This window comes from Acartia tonsa, chromosome 2 (assembly GCF_053477335.1).
Source record: "Acartia tonsa isolate MP-2025a chromosome 2, ASM5347733v1, whole genome shotgun sequence".
Classification (NCBI taxonomy): domain Eukaryota; kingdom Metazoa; phylum Arthropoda; class Copepoda; order Calanoida; family Acartiidae; genus Acartia; species Acartia tonsa.
The window spans coordinates 56,988,125-56,998,437 of NC_137261.1; the positions used below are offsets into that span (position 1 = coordinate 56,988,125).

Here is a 10,313-nt window from a genome sequence, read left to right on the forward strand (position 1 = left end):
ATCTGGATAAATTATCTCTTTTTGTGAACTGAGAGAAAATTTATAAATTTGAAAGCTGCAGTTGCAAACTCTTTTTTTGGATCGCTGCGACTCTTCTATACATTATCTGTCTTTTTAAGAGCGTCACTTTTCTATATTTAGGGTCTGTACCTCTTTAAGTACCAGACAGTTAGCTCTCTTCGTTAATTTAAACAAGTTATTATTGTCAATTCCAAACTTTGCATGGTGATTTTTAACTTTTTTAACATAAATAGTTTAAAATTTTTGTTAAAGTACCCCTTTCATTTAAATATTTTTTTTATGTACATTTTATAATAGAATTCTCAAAATATAAATTTCGGCAGCGGCAGTTGTACTTGTCAGCTGCAAGCCACCGCAGTCACCGGTCGACGAGAAAAAAACGGCAGATTTTCATTAAATTTGAATATGTCATGTAGGCATGTTAGAAAAGCTTGATTTTAAGATTTGAAGTAAAAAATTGCAGTCATGGTAGCTATTTAAAGATTTCTGGAGACCTAGAGAACTAAGACCTTTAGCCCTTAATAATTTAAATCCACATAAGTAATAAAATTATTGAGCATAATTTATAGCTTTTTTTCCCAATTGAAGAATTATGTTTTTTAGATATATTTAGATGATGTACAGTAATGTGATATAAAATTTATACTATCGTACAGAAATAAGACTAATTTCAGAAAATATTAAAATGAAATTGTTAGCTTTAATTTGTTCAGTTCTTCTTTTAATAGGTAAGCTTTTTAATTTTTGTGAAAAAAATATTATTTATGGTAGTTTTCAAAGATATTGTCTTAACAGCAATAGATATATGGTTAAGTAACATCAAACCAACCCTTGGAATTCACTGCCTTTGTCTTGAAGTAATAACTATCAAAGTTATAAGTTGCCATTACCCAAGATCTCATTACTTATACATGTACCAGATTTAGAGAAAAAAGGTTACCACTTTAACGTCTCTATTATGACTCGGTGCAGTTAATAATCGACCCTAATAGTAAGCTGAAAATTACCATTTTGATTTCAAAAACACCCACATGCTTTAAATGAACGCACGGGCTTTCTGGTAATAATTATAGAGTTCCTACGCTTTCAAAATTAAAATTAGCTTTTTCGATGAATCATCATATCAAGTTTGAAATCGTTTGGACAATTTCAACATGCAGAAATTATCAATAGAACCTAAGGACGGACATACAAACACAAAATAAAGAAAAGCTGCACTTTCTAAAATTGATTCCTTTTAATGTCTGCTGTGTTATCATAATATTTTCGCATATTTATTTTGCATGCAATTCTCTACTTTAATTTGTTTTGACAGTTGCATTTCTTCATGATTTGCTGCGTTTGGACGTTATCATCCTCGTTAAAAGAGAAGCTTTTCTATAAATAGTATTGGTCTGTGCATCTGTACATAAAGGTTAGCTATTGATTTAAAACTTTGCAAGAAAATCAATATAACATTTAACCCTTAACAGTCGGGCCCCTTGCCGCACCTTAATCAGTCGGGGGGGGGGGGGGCGTTCAACGCCCCCCCTCATTTTCTCAGTTCCTATTAGAGCTAGAGGGCTAAAAAATTTTGTGCAAGACCCCTGTGTTATGGTGAATTTCCGACCTTAAGTAAGTCAAGGTCAATTTCCGCTTCCTTCACCCTTTTATTTAACAACCTTTGTTTTTAGGTCCTTTTTTACTTAAAAATTTAAAACGGCTGTAATTTTTTTATTTTTAAAGCTAGAAGAAAATTTTTTTTTGCAGAAAATGTTTATTTTAGTTAAATTTTATAATTGAAATATCAAAACATAAGTTTCAGCGGCCGCAGCTGTACTTGGCAGCTGCCAGCTGCCGCAGTCGGCGGTCGGGGGGAAAACGGCGGCGGATCTTTATGAAATTTTAATACATTATGTAGACATGTAAGATAAGCTTAAGTTTTAAATTTGAAGTCTCTAAGTAAAAAAATTGCGGCCACAGGAGCATTTTAAAGATTTCTGGAGACCTGGAGGATCAGGACCTGCAGGATCATACCTGGAACCTGAAATTGACTTGAACACCTGTATTTAATATGAGAATGTACTACTAGAGGATATTTTAGTATTTTGGTAAGATAAAATGCTTTGTTTAAATCAAAAACAAATTTTTGTTCTTTACCTGGATGACCCTGCCAGGTTTGCTGGCATCCTGTGCCCGCCAGGATGGAGATATTCAAAAAATTCCAACTCTCAGTTATGTGTCATACCCATACTTAAAAAGTCAAGCAGTTTGGGCTCTTCATCTTTCACACACAGAAAATGAGATAGAAAAAACCGGATGGGGGGGCGTTCAACGCCCCCCCCCCGACCGTTAAGGGTTAAGTAAGATTCAGAAAGTAACTCTACCTGAAAGTCCGTACGTCCTTTCAAAATATTTTTTTACTTTTTTGACACATCACTAAGTATGATATAATTATCCTATTTATATTAAAACACACATATATATTCGTTTGTTAAACCTTCTGATTTTAGAGATTTTATTGATGTTGTTATCCTTGTTGCTTACATAATGTTTGCAAATATTATTGCACATGACATGCATGGATAAAGGATAAGATTCCTGAAAACAAGACTATCGATTGATAACTTTATTGTTATACTTGTTAATTATAGTCTTCGGAAAAAACGAGAAAAAAATTATTTAATTCTCTTTCATCGATTGTAAATGAGTTATTAAATAACATTATATTGCAAAAAAAGGTGATGTTAGCACAATTTCTTGAATAAAATGATAAAACGTTTTTTTCATTAAATTTTATTCATTACTTTTCATGTTGTATTTTGTTTAAATATGAACTTAAATTAAATTAGGTATATGTATCATTTAAATTAAAATTTAAGAAAAAAGCTAAATAAATGAATATTTACTCAAAACAAATATCACGTTGTTTTTGCATTGGAATACTTATTGTAAATGCAATAATCCTGTATTTTATGTTTTGACAGTTGTTCTTTTCTTTTATCATTATTTTGCAATCCATCTAAAACCGCCTTAAGATTAATAAAATATTGGGTCGTTTTATACTTTGTTGTCAAAAATAAATTTATCATTGCAATTACACATTTCATGAAAGGAACCCAAAATGTCTTGTTTACACTGTTAAAAATAATTTTTTTTTTAGCATCAGATGATACTCTATATTCTTCACATTAATGTATAGTATCAATCCGTACATAGTAGGAAAAAAACCTCATTACGATACAAGGAAGTTTTCAATGCTGTATTAAGTATTAGGTAATGTTTTGTGAAGTAACACGTAGTACTAAATAATGTATTTGTCTGTATAGTATTGTCTAATACGCTCTTGGGAATATAATTCAATATGGTAGAAGTAATTTTTCATTGCCCTCCTTCGCAATTGTTGTTACCCTCTATCATAATTTTTGATACTTTGTAGGGAATGAAACTGTTTTACTTTGTATGAAAGATTAGTTTATAATATATGATTATTATATGTACATATACATTTTGTTATATCAACAAACATACCAAGCAGAGCCATAAAACATTAATTTAAATGTAAATTTAGTAAAAAAATTACTTTAAAGATGTTTAGGACTAAACATTATCCTTAAAAATAAAAACTATGGTCAGTCATAATTACAAAAAACAAAACTATAAATCTGAGCATAAATAGTAACATTTCATCTTTGTCTAAAACGACCAAGCATTAAACACTTCCATGAGAGGTGTGCACGAATGGTGCCTGTTTCAATTATTCTTTACAGTACAGATTCGTACCCTAGAATGAATGAATAGTTACTATTTTAATAAACCATTCTCTTGCGTATTGTCTGATACGCTACAGTGTATGAAATAGTACTATATCAAGAAACATATCTACAGCGTATTTTCCGATACCCTACAACGTATAAAATATTACTATTTTTATAAACTTTTCTACAGCGTATTCTATAGTACCCTAGAGCGTATCAATCGATACTAAAAAAATGTATGGGTTCTGTATAGTAATAATTATTGTGTTATATAGTATTACATAGTGTTATATATTAATTATATAGTTGTAGGGTACTTACGGGTCCAATACTCTCCAGAGTATCAATTGATACTAAATAAAAAAATTATTTTTAACAGTGTATAATAGAAAACATTTATTTGCTTGTCATTTAAATAAACATTTTCATAAGAATGTTTTCAAACCAAAGTCATTTTCGTAGGTTGTGTCGTTAACCTTTAACCTTTAAAAGAATCCTTTTTATTTGCAATTTTATACAATTTTGTTTTTGTCTGCTTTTAAGTTTTGACACTCTACGAGTGTTATGTTCGTTTGTCCTACCGTCTGCTTTTAGACCTTCGCTTTTATGGATGTTGTTATCTTTACTTTCTTGCAAATTAAAAGTCATTTAAGGTTATGTGACCAGTATTTTCCACTAACTATTAAATATGATATTTTTAAATGTTAACTAAATAGAATTAAACACTCCTTTTCAAGATAATTTATTTAAGGCTTAGAAGAACATTTGGCCTACCAAAAAAATAAATATTTTGTAGGCATTGTCTAATAATAAGTCTCTATTTCTATCTCAGTCTATCTTTCTATCTGTTTATCAATCCCTAAATCAGTCTCTCTCTCTCTATTAAATTATCTATCTATATCTCCATCTTTCTTTGTATTTATATGTATGTATATCTATATGTCTATCTATCTAACTACCTATCTCGATGTATAAGTTTAATATGTCTCTTTATCTATTTATCTATCTGTCTATCTTTTTATCTATCTATCAATCTCTCCGTCTATCTATCTGCCTATCTATCTGTCTATCTATTTGACTATCTATCTGTCTATCTATCTGTCTATCTATCTGTCTATCTATCTGTCTGTCTATATGTCTATCTATCTATCTATCTATCTGTCTATCTGTATGTCTATCTATCTATCTAGGTATTCAACTAAACTTAGCATTCCTTATTTAATTGATTTAATTCATGAATATAATTAAAAAGACTCATTATCTAAAAGCTGGCAAAATAGCAAGCTATAACCAACAACGAAATTAAATCGGAAAAAAAATATTTGTTATTTCGGCTAATTATTTTCGTGATTTTGGGGGGCAACGCTTCGTAAATATGTCGACCTTTTTATCTGCCCCCCAAGTTTTATTTTAGATTCATTTCGCTTAATAGTTTTGCCGTATTCCTGATAAATAACAACTAGAATTACTGAGTTGATGTTAGTTACATAATTTATTAGCCAAAGCCTCTCTAAATACCTATTTTTCTACACATTATCATGCTTTCTAAGTAAGTCTAACTATTTAAGTATATCTATCTATCTATATCTCTGTGAGTATGTCATGAAGTACATGAATAAAATTCTAATTTGGAAAAATTCATTAACATAAACACAAGTTCGGCAGTATACCTTTCTCCTAAAGTGGACCAACTATACTTCCTCTTTTTCCCCTGATCACACTCACAATAATCATTTTCACACATTTGCCTTTAGCCATTCAAGGATTCAAGGGGGGAATATTTAACCCTCATCTGAACCCCCCAAAATTTTCAAAGTACATAAGATGACCCCCTCTAATCTTTGAAACCCTTCATGTTAGCTCCATCAAAACTTTTAAACCACTCATTTTACCCCCCCCCCCCCCTTCCACCTCAAATAAAATGCTTAGACGTCCCAATATTTAGCCCTTCAGGGTTTACATATTACCCAAATCTAAATCTAACCAAATCTTTAAAAAAAAACAAATAATTGTAATTTGAATTACAATTAAAATACAGCTATGATTTAGTAGGGACAGAAGAACTTATAGTTACATCTTAATTATATAGTAGCTGCGCTAATACAAATAAAATTAGGGGGATTATTGTATCAATGGAAAAATAAGAGAAATAGCGACAATTTCCTCTAATGTCCCTTTAAGCAATTCTGTCGTGTAATACATACACACACACCTACTTACATGGACGCTCAAGCCTTTTATTTTGATTGGGGTAAAAGTTTTTGAGGGGCAAACAACCCTTTACCCCACCCTTGGACGTCTATGCCTGCCTTTACATATGCAACAAAAATAAAAGAATTTTTTTTCCATTATATATTAAAATATCATGTATAGCATCGTATCAAAGGCAATTTTCCACGATTACTAAAATTAAAATCATGAAATTAAATTAAAATTCATTCAGCAATTTCAGCATGGCACAGAACCGGTTTATATCCAGCGCTAATAAATCAAATTTTAATATTTTATTTTAGAAGGTTTCGTGATTTTGTTCTCTTTCATTTATTTTATCCTTATAATAAAGTAACAGGATGTTTGTGTGTCTGTGTGTTTGTGTGTCTGTGTGTTTGTGTGTTTGTACCAAAGGATCTCGCTAACCGCTGAACTGATCGGGTTCTCCCTAACAGGGTATATTCCCATATGTCCCGGGAAGGTTTATAACTATTTTGGGGGAGGGTACCACCACCCTCCCTAGAGAAATTATTTTTTTCTAAATTTATCGATTTTAGAAAGAGAGTTCAACGAAAAATAAACGTCAAACGTTAAATATTTATATTTTGAATATAAATAAAAACAATTAAAGTGCCACTAGAGGCCTCTAGGGGCGTAGCCGCTAGTAATGTATAATTTCTATAATTCTATTTTTATTTTTAGGTTCTGCATATGGACTTCATTGCTATGAATGTGATGGGTAAGTATATTTTTTTTCAAGTTTTAAAACGACAAACCCATCATAAAATCTATAACATCAAACTTAGAGATTTTTATATAACTAGTGGCTTCGACCCCTAGCCTCTAGGGGCTTCGCCCTATATAGTTTTGGGAAGTCAACCCTCCTTAATAGAAATAATCAAAAAAATATTCTTTGTTTAATTACTCTGTGGTAAAATTAAACCCAGGTTGTGCGCTTTAAGCACAAAAATTTTAATTTGTACAAATTAAACCCAGGTTGTTTGCCGTATACACAAAAATTTCAATTCGTAAAAATTAGACCTAGGTTGTTCGCATACACAAAAATTAAAATAAAAAAAAATATTTCAATTTTTTTTTTTTCTGGGGGGGGGGGGGTTCATGGGGGCTTCGCCCCATGTTGCAGTGGGGTACCCCCACCCCAATTACTGGTTTTTGTTTTGAAAAAATTTAAAAAAAAAATTTGGAAGTTGGGATTTTTTATTTTGGGGGGGGTTGGGGTGTCCCACCCCCCAAGAAAATAGCCTAAAACCATCACAGGACCTGTAGGTATATTCCCTGAAGAGTAGAATCCGATCGGTTCAGTGGTTACCGAGATCTTAAGGGACAGACAGACAGACGGACAGACGGACAGACGGTCAGACGGACAGACGGTCAGACGGACAGACGGTCAGACGGACAGACATCAAGCTACTTTGTATTATAGATTAAATAAAAAATCACGAAACTTAGGTTTTGTAGTTTGATTTTAATTAATACCCGCTAGATGAAAACTGGTTTTTATGCCATACTGAAAAATCATGTATGGCATCGTGTTACAGACAATTTTTCATAAATATCTAAATAAAAATACTAATATTAATACCAGCCCGGGGAAAACAAAATTTTTTTTAGTCTTATCATTTTCATTTAAATATCCGCGGAAAGCTGTCTATAATACGATGGAGTAAATAACTATTCTACTTTCCAGGGAAGCTTGTGAGAATGCAGAATTAAAGCCCATAGAATGCGATGCTAATGAACCACAATATTGTATCAAGCTTAGAACTGATGGAGGTAGATAGATAGATAGATGATGAACAGATAGATAAATGCAAAGATGGATAAATAGATAAAAAGATAGATAGATAGATAGATAGATAGATAGATAGATAGATAGATAGATAGATAGATAGATAGATAGATAGATAGATAGATAGATAGATAGATAGATAGATAGATAGATAGATAGATAGATAGATAGATAGATAGATAGATAGATAGATAGATAGATAGATAGATAGATAGATAGATAGATAGATAGATAGATAGATAGATAGATAGATAGATAGATAGATAGATAGATAGATAGATAGATAGATAGATAGATAGATAGATAGATAGATAGATAGATAGATAGATAGATAGATAGATAGATAGATAGATAGATAGATAGATAGATAGATAGATAGATAGATAGATAGATAGATAGATAGATAGATAGATAGATAGATAGATAGATAGATAGATAGATAGATAGATAAATAGATAGATAGATAGATAGATGGATATATAGATAGATAGATGATGGACAGATAGATAGATGCAAAGATGGATATATGGATAGATGAATATATGAATTGATGAATAGATAGATAAATAGATGGTTTGATGGATAGGTTGATAATTAAAAGATTGATAAATTGGTAGATTGATAGATAGATAGCTTGTCTTTTAGGTATTATAGCTGGAGTCAAATACTGAATAAAATTTTTGTCACAATGTTTTTGTTATAGAATTGATCCGTAGCTGCGCAACGGATGAGCCCCGGAACGGCGTAGAGTGCAGAGAATATGGGGAAACACTGTCTTGCTACTGTCAGGCGCGTCATATATACATTATTAAATCAGGAATCTAAAGGGATAAGACGAAGGCCGAAACATTAATGATTGATGTACTTCCCCAAACATGATATAAAAAAAAATTACCCCTTCTGTATACTAACAATAGTGATTGAAACTTTTGGACACTGAACTAAATGAACCAACCAATCAATATTCAACGAATAAGAAAACATTATTATAAAACTTTGGGGATTAGTGTAATAGGCCATTGTCTCCTACCTCCAGTTTCTTACATGATCTCATATAAGTAGTGGACTGTAATTTTATTGGTCATTAAAGTTTTTAATGAACGAGATTATTTGATTTTGTTGTTTTTAGAGATTTTAAGGAATAAGACAGTCGACAGTAAAACAGTATATTGTTACATATACATTGCCAATGATTATAAACAAGGTTATCCCTCTTTCTAGACCCTACGGAGAGCTCTAGCCCTGCGGGGCATATTTTCTAACACGGGGCAATCATTAACATTTACTTAACCTAACCTAACCTAAAATAACCTTTCAAAAGATACTGAGAAAATATGATGAAACCCGCAACTTCGTTTTCTTTCCATGACCGAAAATCTCAATATTATTTCCTGCTAAAAATAAATAATGTCATCCTTGAATTAAATGTATATATCACAATAATAAACTAGGGAGATTACTGTAACTCATCAACAGTTAACAAACTTGGAGTGTTCACCATCCTAGCTGCTTTAATATTTGCATTCTTGTAGATATTTCTAAAAATAATATATAGACTGTTATTCTTGTATATAAAATAACAGGATGTCTGTGTGTTTGTCTGTATATCTCGCCTTAACCGTAAAGTTTTTTTTAGGTCCACGGAAAGTTTATAACTACTTTAACAGTAACACCCTTAATTTTTCTTTTTAAAATTGAAATTGGAGGGTTGACATACCCCTTCGCCCCCTTCTTTCCCCCTAGGGATCTTAAACGTAACCGCTATTGAATTAGTATAGCTCTCTAGTAAATACTTTCTTCCATTCGAGGCCTCTAGGGGCGTAACCACAAGTAAATTAAATTAGCTGTTAAAATGTTTGAACATACAACAAATTGATAAATATAAAGAAAAAATAGTTACAATTATGCTATATTAACAATCAAATGTTTTGTTAAACAAATTAAAGTCAATGAAAAATAAATTGACTGGTTTAATTCTATGAAATCTTCTTTCTAATATTACAAATTGTTTATATAAAACTATAACAGGGTTTTTAGAGTAGACTTATCTATAATTTACTTAAATTTATTCAATAAAATTTGTAAATATTTAATGTTAAAATTAAATAAATATAGTTTATTTTAATACTAATATTTTTTCTTTTGTATATTCTTCACAAATTGAAGTAAAATTTGTCGAATCGTATTATAGACAGCTTTCAGCTGATATTATATTTTTAGTATTTCGGTTATCAATACGCCTTTAATTGACGATGGATGTAAAATACGCGTGGAAATTATGACAGTGGGAAAGTTGTACATCAATTCGTATTGCTTAAATGGAATTCATTTATTGGTCAGTTAGTTTATCCGGCATGAGGGAAGAGCATGAGTGAAAGTGTTGGATGATGGCTACCACTTTCACTTCATTAGAGTATCGATTTTTATTTATTGAAAACCTTATGTAGTTGCAAAAAAGATATAGAATATATGATAATATAAATATTCCTTGGTATAAGACGACATTTAAATACTATTTTTTTTTACTTTTGGTT

At 30.9% G+C, this 10,313-nt stretch overlaps 1 long non-coding RNA gene across 1 annotated transcript; it reads left to right on the forward strand.

The window, feature by feature from the left end:
• Window positions 1-698: 698 nt before the first annotated feature.
• On the forward strand, window positions 699-9,155 carry LOC145312221 (uncharacterized). The gene is made up of 4 exons (XR_013876960.1): window positions 699-749; window positions 6,672-6,708; window positions 7,678-7,763; window positions 8,483-9,155. It is a non-coding gene; the product is annotated as an uncharacterized LOC145312221 (long non-coding RNA).
• Window positions 9,156-10,313: the final 1,158 nt, after the last annotated feature.